This window comes from Pogona vitticeps, chromosome 1 (genome assembly GCF_051106095.1).
Source record: "Pogona vitticeps strain Pit_001003342236 chromosome 1, PviZW2.1, whole genome shotgun sequence".
Classification (NCBI taxonomy): domain Eukaryota; kingdom Metazoa; phylum Chordata; class Lepidosauria; order Squamata; family Agamidae; genus Pogona; species Pogona vitticeps.
Genome location: NC_135783.1, coordinates 214,437,566 through 214,452,172, shown reverse-complemented (window position 1 = coordinate 214,452,172; position 14,607 = coordinate 214,437,566). Strand labels below are relative to the sequence as shown.

The 14,607-nt window shown below is 42.4% G+C and overlaps 1 long non-coding RNA gene across 1 annotated transcript; it reads right to left on the bottom strand.

Annotated features, from left to right (window-relative positions):
* Nucleotides 1–6,022: 6,022 nt before the first annotated feature.
* On the bottom strand, nt 6,023–8,532 carry LOC144587618 (uncharacterized). Its single transcript, XR_013542779.1, has 2 exons — nt 8,402–8,532; nt 6,023–7,153 (listed from the first exon to the last, which is right to left on the bottom strand). It is a non-coding gene; the product is annotated as an uncharacterized LOC144587618 (long non-coding RNA).
* Nucleotides 8,533–14,607: the final 6,075 nt, after the last annotated feature.

The following is a 14,607-nucleotide window of genomic DNA, read 5'->3' as shown; positions in this document are numbered from 1 at the left end:
TTAAAAAAATGTTTCAAAATGTATACCTTGGGATATGTTTATAAATATGTCTTGTATGTGAACATTGTTCCAAATCCCATTGAGCAAATGATGCCAGCATAAGGGTGGTGGTGCCACTGATATGGGGAGATTGCCAGTAATTAAAGTGTTACTGCTTTGATCCTGGAGCTCACCTGATTCAGCAGCAACTTTCCCACAATCAGCTTCAACTTGTAGGCAAGTTAGGTGAGCCACAGGATCAAAGCTGGAATTCTTTAATTACTGGCATGTGAAATCATCACACCTTATGGAACGTAATTTGGGTCATTAAAATATGAACTTCTGGTTGGATTTTTTTAAAAAAATCACAGATTAATTCAGAAATGTGATTGAATGAAGCTATGAAGAATAAATTTGAAATTCTACTAGAATGTTGTATTCTAGAAGCTATATCCATCCCTAGTGAGCTTAACTCTCAGATTCTCCTCTCTAACCTTTCTTGTCCTGTTTCAAGGCTATGCTTTTTCTAAGAAATTCTATGGGATTTGTGGATTCTTCTAGGTATCTGTTGGGAAACAAGAATCTGTTGGAGTTTTAATGCTGTGAACCAGCCTCATTTTATTTTTGTACATATGCATAAATAAACCTTGTTATATCACCAAAAACAAACAAACAAACACACTACAGCTCTCCAGTGACCTGATACTATGGAAATGAATGCTAAGTAAGTACCAGCCTTTGAAAAATCTTACTGTTTGAAAGTAAGATTCACATAAGTAACCACATTGGACTCTGGCTTCTCCTTAGCTTTTTGAGCCAATAATGGAGCAGAAGCAGTGATCCTGGAAGTTCTGAAATTGTTGATCAGGAAGTCTTCTCCACTACCATTAGATGATGCCGGGTCACTGAGGGATGCAAAGGCTGTATTCCCCATTTCCCCACAGTTATTATCTCTGGATCAAAGGTTGCAGTGACATACTTGTAACAACATAAAAAAAGTATAAGAAAGGCTCTCTCTTTGTGTCTGATGCCAGTCTTCTGATCCTTCTGTTTCTTCTTGTATGTGCCTGAGACCTTTACAGTAGATAACTACAATTTTGTGAATGAGCTGCTGCAATTCCTGCTATAGGTGTTTTCTGCTCTGGCTTCTAGTGATTGCTTCCTTCGAAATTGTGAACAGGAGATGATGAGAAGTTAGTCGGCTAAGAGCCAAACACCTGGAGATTTAAGTGGTCTCCCTCACAATGCTCCCACCATGAGACAGATGAGGTGTCGGTTGCCGAATTCACACATGCCGTGAGTGAGCAGATGATTCTTGAACCTGAATGTGGTTCCTGAGGAAACTGCATATATGCAAGCAGGTGAGCAGGCAGCAACCTTGAAGGACCAACTGGGAAATGGAATCCAGCAACAACTGTTCAGTGTGTGTCAGGGCATATGTGAAATACTGCTGTGTAGTGGTGCCTTGCTTGACGATTACCTTGTTAGACAAGGAAATTGCTTGACGATTAGTTTTTTGCGATCGCTATTGTGATCGCTAAACAATGATTCAATGGGGTTTTTCTGTTTTATGATGATCGGTTCCCTGCTTCGGGAACAGATTTTTTGCTTAACGACGATCAAAAACAGCGGGTTTCAAAATGGCCACCCGCTGTGCAAAATAGCTCCCCGCTGTGGTTTAGGATGGATTCCTCGCATTACAGGCACCGGAAAATGGCCACCCTATGGAGGATCTTCGCTGGACGCTGAAGTATTTCGCCCATTGGAACGCATTGAATCGGTTTTCAATGCATTTCAATGGGCTTTTTCGTTTTGCTTGACGAGGATTTCGCTTAACAGCGATTTGAACGGAATGAATTATCCTCTTTAAGCGAGGCACCACTGTACTTCCATGTGCAAGTATGAAGCATGCTGTGGACAGCAACCCTGCAACCAATGTGCTTTGGTTACACTGAAAAGAGGAAAGACCACAACTTAGGAACACTGATTTGATGGAGTACGACTGTCAGAATTCCCCACGGTCCAGCAGGACCAACAGCTGGGAAATTTGAGGAGCCCCCCCCCCCCCCAGCTCTGGGACAGGTTTAATATTTTTGCTCTAGAGAGACTGTCAAGGATTTATTTAGCATCTTTTGAGTCTTTGCCATCTCCTCTTTTTATTTGGCGCCTACTCTTCAAAATCTATTGTGCCTAAACTACAGCCCCATTTCACTGCCTCCCCTTCACTGCTTTATTATGCTCTTGGGCTTCTATTTACACATCCCTGTTCTGTTTGCTCATATAATTGCTGCTAGACTTGATGTTAATGGTTTGAACTTTATCTGTTCATAGACACAGCAGATAATTTCTCTGCTCAGTGAGGTACAGCTGGTGATTAATAAAGGGATATTAACTCGTACAGTGTTCCCTGTCAACAAACCTGAATTATGAACCATTTGACTGAAATATACAACACTAGTATCAATCCATTTAAGGGAAATGAACTCCAAAGCCATCCCAAACTCACAGATTTCTCTTACATGATTTTTCCGGGAAAGGTGTAGAATGATTTTCATTTGCTCATACAATTCTTGCAGAAGAATTAGTTCACCTACAATAACTGGCTTTGACATCATTTGTTTAGTCAAGGTTTAGTTTACAGAGCTGGCTATATGTTTTGGTTACGTTGAAAGGGACGTTCCTGGAAGTGAGCTTTGACCTGTGATTGTTCATTCACACATGTAAGCCACAACCTAATGCTACAGTAACGAAACAATAGAGATGTGGATTTAAAAAAGCAGTCCTGAAGCATCTGAACACTGCAGTTTCTTCCAGATTACAATCCACTTTCTTAGACTCTGTGGTTTTGTTCTTCATTCCAGTTGGCTCCTGTATGGCTTGCTCTATATGCTTCTCACCATGGTAAATCTCCTTATTTCTTCTTCTGAAGATCTTAATAACTATTGTGCAAACTACTTCTGTGAATAGCTATGCTTGAGTTCTCAGACAGAGGGCTGAGAAGACAGACTTTGGATGGTTTGGATAACTGAAGGATAACTTGCTTTCACAGTTAATCAAAGAGTTGGCCATGCACTTTAGACATCACAGGGACCTGTTAGCATTTCAACAGTAAGGTGTTCAACCTGTTTTGGAAGGAGCTGCATTCTCCCCTGAGGTACATCATGGAGGCTGGGAGCTGCTTGTAGAACCATGTTTGTCACTAGAGGTACTTGTTACTTCTGTGACACAGAGCACATCACACAAAATAATTTGTGACTCTGTGATGTTGGCTTCAGTGATCCATAGCTTTGTGAACTCCTGACTAGATTAGAGAAATATGTTTTATGAGGGCTTTCACTTAAATACAGTCTGGAAACTTTAGTGAATATGAACAAAGGCATATAGGGTTTTGATTGGAATTGGATGCCACGGTCATAGTATAGCAGTCATTTTCCAGGTCCAGATTACATTGTTGGTATTAAACTATAAAGCTCTTCATGCCTCGGGGCCACAGTATCTGAAGACTGCCTTTTCCCATATGTTTCTGGCTTTGCTGCAAGTTCCTCATCTGATACCCTTCTCCAAGTACATCTCCATATGAAGATGCAGTGGGCTTTTCCCATGATGGCTTCTGTATTGTGGAATGCCCTTTTTAGAAAGGTCTGCTTGATACCCAGTTTGGTGACTTCTCAGTGCTAAGTGAAGAGTTTATTATTTTTCACAGTTGTGTCGCAGGAACTTTGGAAATGCAAGTGCTTATCACGACTGTCCCTCATGGGAAACACTGCCCCCCCCCAAGAAGAGTCCAAAATGCAGGCAGCTAGATTGGTCCATACAAACAAATGAGGAGCAGATCTTTTGTCGTATTAATGGATCTTAATTGCCCATAGCAAGATCAAACCACCCTCAGATATTCTGCATGAGAAGTGGGATAGCTTGTAACAGATATACCCATCCTGGGAAATGCCACTTCTCTCCCAGCCACTCTAGCTAAGCTCAGAGGTACAGGGAAGCCTACACAAGAAAGTCATGTTATAGTCCCTGCTACTGAGAAAGTCCCAGGGCTTCATCCCTGTGAGCCCCAGCTCCACTACACCATTGATGCCTTCTGGTCTTTCACTGTTCATCTGTTGCTTATTTTCTCGATATGTTCAAGCTGCATTGTAAAACTGTCCTTGTTTATGTTTTAGGTGTTTGATATTTGCATCTGTTTTAAAATTCTGTTTGAAACATTTAGTTGTTCCTCCTTTTATTTTTATTTTAGTTTTAAAACATTATTTTGATTTTACTGCACCAGCTATGCCTTAGTCTTTTTCCTGTATTCCTATTTCTTTTTTCTTATGCATGCCACTATGGGAGTTTCATTTATTTAGGGCTCATAAAATGAACGAATGAACGAATAATGTATGTGTGTGTTTTGTTAATATCTCCTCCATATGCTGAGCTGTAAAAGAAATAAATATTGAAGATCCGTCAATATGGTAGTCTTTGTCTTATCTGTCTACCCATTATGGTGTGTCTGTCACTGAATAGATTCTTCTACTTTGGTCTGTTCTTTTTCTAGACTCGATAAAGGGAGATATACTTATAGGTCCACTTTTTTTACTAGCATCAGCACAATGTTAGCTTATAGCAGACATCTCTCTCTCTCTCTCTCTCTCTCTCTCTCTCTCACACACACACACACACACACACACACACACACACACACACACACACACACACACACACACACACACACACACACACACACACACACACACTTCTCCATCATGGCATTTTCAACAGTGACTCTACTAATTACTTCTCAGTTTGTTCATTTAAAAACGTATCTTTCAACTGTAGGATAACTTGCCTCTCAAGTTGAAGCGGTTAATCTTGTGGCTGTGTGTTTTAGAAACACACAGTGTTTCCTCCTTCACCCCATTAAGACCTGAAAAAGCTTGTGTTTATTGATTATCTGACCCAATGGCCCTGAAAGATCCCCAAAGGTAATACTTGTGAAAGGCACATTGTAGATTAGATCTGCACAAGTGTTAACCTGCCAACCACATGCAATTCACTAAGTAGGCAGAGGGCTAAGTAAACCTCCTATTGTCCCTGCCTGGGGAGGATTCTTGGAACAAAAAGAGGGATTTGTCAGGCATCTTAACAGCAGGACACTAGCTGATGACTTCCTGTTACTGAGGGGAATCATAAATTGTTAAGGTAGGTATTAAGGCTTTTACTAGAGAATATTTTTAAAAGGCCAAAGTGTTAGAAAGAAAGATCTCCAATACCAAAGGAACATGTCCTGACCAAGTGTATTGTGTGTGCTGAAATATGCACAGGGTGAACCGTTGAAGCTTTTCTATTTACTTCAAACACTGAAGACTGATGCCTGCCTGCCAAGGGAGATCTGTGAGCACACAGCTAAAGTAAAAATCAAGAGGAGGGAAAGCAGCAAAAACCAAAAGGAAGAGAGACTTTGAGCCTGTCCAGTTGGGCACAGGGTGGATTGGGCTACAAAGGCTCTGGTGAAGTGTGTGTGTGGGAGTGATGTGCCATTTGCGGGTGCTCCTCCCGTCCCCATAGCAAATGACCCCTTCAGCAGTCAAAGTAGAAACAGCAAATCAGGAAGGGGAAGAGAAAAGAAAAGGTGGGAAGGGAGAAATGGGGAGGGGAAAGGGACAGAAAGAAGCAAGAGGGGAAAGCAAAGAGGATGGCGTTCAGAGAGGGAAGGAAATGGAATTTGACAAGAGCGAAGAGGATGAAAGAGGAGTCAGGAGAAAGCAAAGAGTATGGAAATAGCAGGTGAAATTGTCGGGAGAGGACAGATGGATGGGAATAAAAGAGAAAGGAGGAAAGAGAAAATGGACATTCTTTCTGCACAGAGAACTTTCAGGAAGACATACAGTAGTTGTACTCATGCCTGGATGAATAGCTGAGCTGTGGGAATTACAGGCTGCTGAAAATGTTGCTTCCCCCATGACAATGGGTCCCCCTTTTCACCACACTGAATGGATTCATCATGTGAAGCAATTGCTAAGTTCCTCTACATGGCTGCCAAAAATATTGCATGGGAAGTGGGAGTGTTAATACAATGCAACGGCCCTGCCCCTGTGTAAGAAACAAATTCGAAAGATTAAGGCAAGGAAAAGCTAAGGCCTGTTGCCTGCAATAGCTTGGGCCCAAGCTATCTCAAGGACCGTATCTCTCTTTATGAGCCTGCCTGGGTGTTAAGATTATCAGGAGGTGCCTTTCTCTCAGTCCCACTGCCATTATAGGTGTGTTTGGTTGGGACACAGGAGAGAGCCTTGTCTGTTGCTGCTCCTAGACTCTGAAACTCCCTCCCAAAGGAGGCCAGACTGGCCCCATCTTTGGTGTCCTTCCTCAAGCAAGCAAAGACCTTTCTCTTCAGGCAGGCTTTCCCTCAGTGACTGGCTGCCGGAGTGACACCTTTAAATGTGTGCCTTACCCACTTTGAATGCGGGTAAGGAATTTTGGTGCTGATTTTGTTTGCCATTTTTTGTATGGCATTTTCTTGATGTTTTTCAGTATGTGAAACTCTGCTCTCAATAAATTATTCACTATATCATTAATATAGAATTTCAACAATGTTGGGGCCAGAATACAGCCTTGCTTGACCCCATTAAATGATGGTATCACATCAGATAACTCTCCCGCCTTTCAGTATGTGTATACTTACTGTTTTTAGCTTTAAATACTGTCTTTTTATGACGAAAGCTGCCTTGGATCCCGAGTCTGAGTCCAAGTCTTTGGGATCTTTTTAAAGAGAAAGGTGGAATAAAAACATAATAAACAAACAAACGAACGAACGAACGAACGAACGAACGAACGAACGAACGAACGAACAAACAAACAAACAAACAAACAAACAAACAAATAAATAAATAAATAAGCAGAGGGTTGGCCTTACTATTTTTGGATGCCTGAAGCAAAGGATAAGGTGGTGCTTACCATTCCATGTGCAAAGCCTGATGAGTACACCATATTTTGACTTTACTAATGGCACTTTCTGAGGGCAACAGAGTAGCTTAGGATGCCCAGGGCTCATATCGCTCTGTCTTTCCACATCTTCCTGCTGCTCTGTAACATCTGCTGCCTGATATAGCTGCCCCACTTGTCTTAACGGTATGGCTGTCCCTGTCCTCAGAAAATGTAGTACATGATCCATCCTTGAGGTTTCACGGGGCTGTAGTGGGAAAAGAAAAGATACAGAGCTTCTTTTGCCATATTCCTCTCGTTCTTAATCTGCTAAATTTCATCCCTTCCCTACTGTTTCTTTCCTAAACTGGTTAGGCTTGCCTTTGTAAAATCAGACACCATGTAGCTGACATATTTACAGTGTTTATCTGGTGGGTTTCAGAACAAATCCTCCCACCCTCTATGTTTATTGATCATTTCCTCTTTGTCCTTTAAGAACAGCAATGAGGATCTTAAAAAATCCTGCTGCTCTATTTACTGCTCCTTTTACATCTCTTCTGACAGAGCTGACTTTGCTGTCTCACATACCCCCTTTCCTCTAGATCTGAAGCATTTGAGCCTGCAGCTGTATTCAACGGACTGGAGTCTCCTTGGGTGTTCCTCTTCTCCGGTAACCTTCTTACAGGGAGAGTTTATCTCTTGTATGCAGAAAACTGGCCTGCACAGGATGCCCCTGAATTTCTGTTGCCAAATTTGGTTAGCAGTTATTTTGGTCTTTGCAGGGTTTGGGTGTAAACGACATTCTGACGTACACAAGGGAGATTTTGCCAGTGACTTTGTCTTTGGATAACCATCTGTCTTCATGCAGTGCTCTTGAGACTGAAATCTCATCCATTGCTCATTTTGACATATGCATGTTTGACTCTGGACTTAATTTGTGCCAGGGATCAGTGGTGGCATCTGTTTTTCTTCCTTCCAGATATCAAGTCTGGAATATATCCAATCAGAATAGATCAAAGCTGTCCTGGAGGTACAGAGCTACTTGCCTCAGTCTGTCCCAACCTTGACCCATCCAGATGTGTTGAACTTCAATTACCATCACCCCTCCCCACCTAAGAGCAGGGAGCTAATTTAGATGGAGATGGTGAAGGCTATAATCCAACACATCTAAAAGGCAATTTGGAGGGGATTCCTTACATAATATGTAACTATACAAATATAAAATTTTGATGTAAAAATGCTGGCCCAGGTTAGTGGAAATCATATTCCAGTAACACCTGGAAGGTCCCATGTTTTCCACTGTTGGTTAGGGGGGGAAAGTTTCATTATCCAGTGGAAATGCCTTCCAAACTTATCTGAGTCATGGGTAGGGATGAATCTATATTTCACTTTGCTATTTTTTCCCCTTCCCTACACTTGCTGTATGAATAATAATCTCATGTTCTTTCCATTTGTAAAAAAAATCACATATTTTGCAATTGCAAAAGCACAAACATGAACAAAATTATTACGTCACCTTTGAGATGAACAAATTCATTGCAGTGTGAATACTGGTGGATACAATTCCACTTGCATTGCCCAAATTCAATAGGTACAGCAACTCTCTGGAGAGAGGATTCTGCCTGCCTTGAAGGTATTAAAGGTAAGGTGCCTGTCAGAAAAAAAGAGATGCCGTTGCCTTTCATTCTGCTCCACATGTATGGTGGAATACAACATGATTCAGATGGAGGTTTTAAGAGTGAAACATTTAAAATCTGCTGCCTGGGGAGAGGAATTTGTCAGTTTTCCTTTCTCCCACATTCAGATTTTTAGAATCTCATCCCCCCCCCCTGTAGGAACAATATACGAATTACCAAACTCACACTGTTAATCCTACACAGGACATATATAAAACATGACCCAAACTGAATTCTCAGCCAGCTTCATCCTTGTGTTCTCCTGTGAATTAGATACTGGTTGCTTTACTTCAAGGGGGGCGGGGCGGTGTGTGTGTCATGTGAGCTTTCCAGATTGCTTTAATTGATCTGTATAAAAGTTTAATGGGTTTACCGCAGTGCATCCTAGGATACCAACAGAGATAAGATTGTGGGAGATGGAACAGTGCAGGGGTTCCCAGTCTGCAGCTTTGCCAGGACTGGGCTGCGGAGACAAATCTCCTGCCTCCCTGCATGTGCAGACGTATGCATGCCCCTCCCATGCATGCATGGTCCCTCCCACAGCCCCTCCCGCTTGCCCACAGCTCCTCCCATGGCCCTTCTCCCCAACACTCTCCCACACATGCATGGCCCCTCACACACACATGGACCCCCCCCCACTCCTGCACACTAAAACAGAGGCAAAAAAAGTTGGGGACCACTGGTCCACAGTTTCCAAGCCCAAGCACTCCTTCTGTGATAGGAAGCAATGCCTATTTTGACAACCACTCCTATCATCCATGCTAATTGTTGAGTTCTGGGACATGTAGTCCCCCGCGGGTCCTCCCCCACCACCCCATTTCAAAGCTTTGCTGCTGTTACTCAACAGGGTTGTGTCATTGGAAGAAAGTCCACTTGTCATTTTCTGTGCTGTTTTTCTCCAAGCGAGGCAGGAGTGGCCAGCTTGTGCAGCATACAGGATTGCCATGGCAACAAGTTGTGTGTCTTGAGGTCTACAATGAATTTGCATATTTATTGACAAATGGGAGACATGTCCTGTGTAGGCTGTACGTGAGGAAGGTGTACCCCCACCTAACAGCATCTGCCGCATGTATCACACGTATCCCTTTTGAGTAGGTCACCGATGACAGAGTGAGTCAGTTCAGAGCCCCGTTCCCTTTAGGGCAGGAAAATATATTCACATCCACCAAAAAAAAAGTATGTACAGCTTAAGGAAAGTTGGTGTACCTCTTAGTCTACCAGTTCCAGGTTTTTAAGAAATCAGAAGTCTGTCAAAGTAGGCGCTATGTAGAAAATGTGAACTGATGATTGAGCAGAAAAAGGGACCGCAGAGCTATCTCTACTTATTGACATCTGTCATAAGTTTAAATTGTTTTCCTCACAGTAAAATGACTTTCAGCCTGGCAAAACCCTGCAGGCATGAGACTTTCATTTCATTTGGGCAACAGCTGTCAGAGTTCACCGGAAATTTCCCCAGGCAGAGTCCTAGGAGATGCCACCCCCAAAAAGCAGCTTAAAAAGAAGCTTTTCTCACCTCCACTTGAGCTTCTGTTGCCATTATATTGACTTTTCCAGAAGAAGCAAACAAGGGTTCAGGGTTATGACAGACCAACTCTATAGAGTGAGACTACATATCGCATCAGCCCTTGAGACTCCAATGAAACCTTGCAGTAGACCCACTGAATCATTGGGACTTACAAATGTGTTGACTTACATTCACTAATACATTATCATCATCCTCTTAGAACTTCAGAGTTGTAAGGGACCCTATGGATCATGAAGTCCAGCCCATGTCAAGGAGGCACAGTGAGAAATTGAACTCCCAGACTCTGAATCTACAGCCAGAGATCTAAACCCCTGGGGCTAGCAACCAAATGTAGGGCTTAATTTATGATGATGTCAATGCATTTTGGGCATGAATTTGGAACAGTGATTCTTGTACAATTTCTTGCTGCATTGCCTCATACTGTCTTTGGGTAGAATGTACCTTTATATTTTTTTTAGGGGGTTATGATTGTTTTAGGGGGTTATGTCTGTTGTTTCCCAAGAAATGAGGCCAGGTTCAAAGTGCTGACACTATCATTTAGAACCCCCAGCAGTTTAAGACTATAGGTGGGCACAAACTGCATTTCAGTAGTTCAGCCCGCAATGGTGCCATGACTGCACAGGTGTTACATGGGCACTGCACGCTCCCCTCTTGTGCCTCCTATGTGTGCTCTCCCATTCCCCAGGTGACGCGTGTTTTGCTCCCTGTTTCCCCAGCATGACTTCCCTACTCACAAGAATGCAGCGTGCATGTCTCTCCTCCTCCGACAGCCACTCACTCAGATGAGGCGATGGGGCAGGGAAGCCTGCAATGCTGTCTTGGAGCGGACAGCCATCGGAGGCAGAGGAGAGAAGCGCACACTACGTTCTGTGAGTGGGCAGTCGCAATGGGGAGGTAGGCTATTCCTGTCATAATGCAAAGTGTCCATTTTTGGACTCTCCTTATGGGTTGGCTATGGAGACTTGTGATGAGTTCCCTCACTTCCAGGTTTATCGCTACACCGATGTACAAAACACTCCTTGGGGCATCTTTCAGAATCGAAACTGTTGCTTTGCCTTGCCCTGTGCTTATGTATTTATGTTCAGAGTAACACTAGAATATATATTAAGCATTCACATCTCAAATTGAATTAGGACTTGACCATACCATTCAAATCTAATTTGTAGGGAAAGTTGAGAAAATACTGTTAGACCTGCAGCTAGGCATAGAATAAGAAAAGCTATTGTTGACAACCCACTGGTGTCTATGGTTGCCTGGTGTCAGAGCATCGGTATGTTTCTCTTGGCTTCCAGATGAGGAGACAAAGTTGAGAGACTCAGGAGGAGCAGTACCCTTTGTCAGCTGTCATTAGGGCTTCCTAGCCTCAGTAGAACTGTTTGTAGCTATGTTGCCCTTGCATAGAATTAGCACATCAAAAAACAAAGGCAGAGTGGAAAGGGACTTGGGAGTGGACCACTCCGTGCATGTATTTGGCTTCAACTTGGGACACTTCTTCTTGGAGAAGACCTCATAGGCTCAGAGCAAGGCTGGGGAAAGATTCCTAATGGGCTGAATGGCAAGCCTAATACAGTATTACCTGGTTAGCCAGATCTCACCTGGGCCCATTTATCCAAATTCCCCTTATGCCTATTTCCACAATTAACAGGCTAAGAAGCCAACATGTTCCCCCTGTGCTGGGGCCTGCTTCTGTGACATCTCAAGGGCCAGTTTTGGTGTAAGATTTTAGGGCAATAGATATTGTTAACATGGTAAATCCTACTGATATCCTGTCTGCTTTCACCAATGTGGCCTTGGGGGACAATGTAGCATTTAAGCTCATATGTTATTGGCGCTGTACAGAAGTAACCCAGTTCTAGGGAGGCAAGAAACATTCATTTAGTCGCAATCAGTTGCATTATGTTCCACCCAATCATTTAATTTTATGATGTATATTCACCATTCAGCTGCTGCTACCACATGCAGAGACCTATGAAAAGCTGTGTTAGGGGTTAACATTATTGTACTCAACTTGAGAATTCAAAATGATGCTGCCAAAATTCAACTTAGCACTGAAGACATCCTAGATCTATGGGAGGCAATGGAACACGCGGTAAGGTGGCAATATTGTCAGGATCAACCCTGTCATTAGATGGGGCAAGACAGTTGCCACATGTAGCAGATTTGGAAGAGCCATGAAAGGGTGGCCAATTATTTATTTATTTTATTATTGGTGCCTGGGAGGGCACCAATATATTATGCTGCCAGCAGGATTCAGCATTCCATGAAGCAACTCAAAAAACAGGAGTGCCCCAAACAAATATATATATATATATATAACTATGAAACTGGTCCTCAGATCAGCACCAAAACTAGCATGGGTGTAACAGAATGTTTGCTCTTCCTCTGTGCCAAAATCGGGGATGTTTGGATAAAGGGTTCTCAAGTTATGTTGTTTTTTTTTAAAGTAACACTGCTCTAACCCTGTGCAGAAGCAAGTGACCTTGAGCTTTGGTTGATTTGAAACATATGAAATAAATTGATAAGACCAGATTTGCATACCTTGAAAGAAAATGTTCAGTCCCAGCTCCCATTTTTTTTAAAAAACTGGAAGGCATTCAGCCATTCATGGCAAAAATACACACTTTGAAGTTAGTGGTTTTAAAGTGAGATAAATTGTGAGAATTTGGGCTTCCTTATATATTGCCAGGATTATAAATGGATCGCGTTTTTGACCTTTCCACTCAGAAACCTATTCAGTAACTGTGAAAGAAAACATTGAGTTCCTCCCTAGGCAAACATTAAACTCCTTCCTGTGAAAATATTTAAAAAGATATTTTTAAAAAGAGAATACTATTCAGCAGCTTACTCATTTAAGTTGTGAAATTACTTTTTTTTTTTTTTACTTTGTGCCTGGGGATGATCTCAAAGTTTTACCTGGATTACAAGTAATGAGACAACAGTAACAGTAGCCAAGGACAACTGCAGTGTGAGGGGAGAACATTGGGGTGAAGGTTAGGGAGACAGAAGGGAGTTTTTTTTAAAAAAAACCCTTCCCCCCACCTTTCTCAGCTGGGGCTCTGCTGGGAGTGTGCTGCCTTGTGTGGGTAGGGCCCATGGAGTCAACTTCCTTACCCTTCCCCCCTTCCCTTCCTTTCCTCTTAGATGTCATTCTGGTGGCTTTGATGACTATATGCCAGGGTGATCGTGCTCAATATGAGTTACCGACTTCCAAAATGTCCTGTCATTAAGAGCTCTGCTCAGATCTTGTAAACCAACATCATCTCAGGTTAGGTTGTTCTCTTTTCCTGCTGCTCCCCTCTCCTAGAAATATTGTCTTTTCCATTAAATTCTGCTTAGATCTTGCAAACTAATAGCTGTGGCTTCCTTTATCAAATAAACCCATCTCATGTTCTTCCTCTTTGTCTACTGGACCAAACCCACTTTCCCCAGCAATAAAGTCTATTCTTGTCACTTCTGCATTTCCATTATATGTGCTGAGTAGGATAGGCTCTAGTTACTCAGTTTTGTTAAGAGTGAGAGTTCTGGCTTGACTTCATTGAGCACCCGCTTTTCTGCTTTTCTAGCCGTCTTTAGTATCTGTATCAATGGCACATTTCAAATGAGTTGATTAGTCCCTGTTTTTCTTCCCTGTCTTTCTTTCACATGCTATGGATGATTTTGACCTTGGTTTCCAGTGACATTGTTTGCTAACTCCAACCTCTTCTTCTTTTTTAATTTCAAAAAGAAAAGCAACATCTTTGGAAACATGCACACATGTGATCCTGGAATGGGCAAGCCAATTAACACTAAGTGGGGATAAACCAGCTGTCTTGACACTACAGGATAGAAAAAAAGAATTTCTTGACAAATTTTAGTTTCTTGCTGGAGATTCCCTGCAGAGTTCTTTTGTTCAGGACTGGCTACTTTGCCATCAGTGACATAAGCCCTATTCAATTCAGACGTTAGGTCTACTTATATTCAAAGAACACATGGGGGCTTATGCCCCAACCCACTTCCAACATCTCCATCCTTATTGGCCTCACTCTTAACAGCCATGTATAACTTGGATATCTGAAGGAGATTCTAAGTGTGATTAGCTGATTGTGCTTTGGAACAGCCTTTCAGACCACCCGGCTGAATATGGGAAGGGCAGGAGTGGAGCCTCCTTGGCTAGACTAGAGAGAAACATAGGAACACCCTTACAGTGAATCAGATCATTGGTTTATCTAGTCCACCATAGTCACTCTGAGGTTATGATCAGAGGGCTGCACAGACAAGCACTTGACTGTGCTGGAAAGGGTTGCTTTAACAGGAGCAATCTTCCTCGAAGTAATCCTTCTGTCTGCCAGGGTATCTCTCCAGCCCAGCCTTCAAAAGTAGAAGCCCTACATCTGGACCCAAAAAGTCCAGCTTGGGCACTGATTGGGATTAGGCTGGAGCACATTTCCCTGTACTGTATGTTGTGTGACCACTGGGAATTATTTATTTATTTATTTATTTATTTATTTATTTATTTATTTATTTATTTATTTATTTATTTAT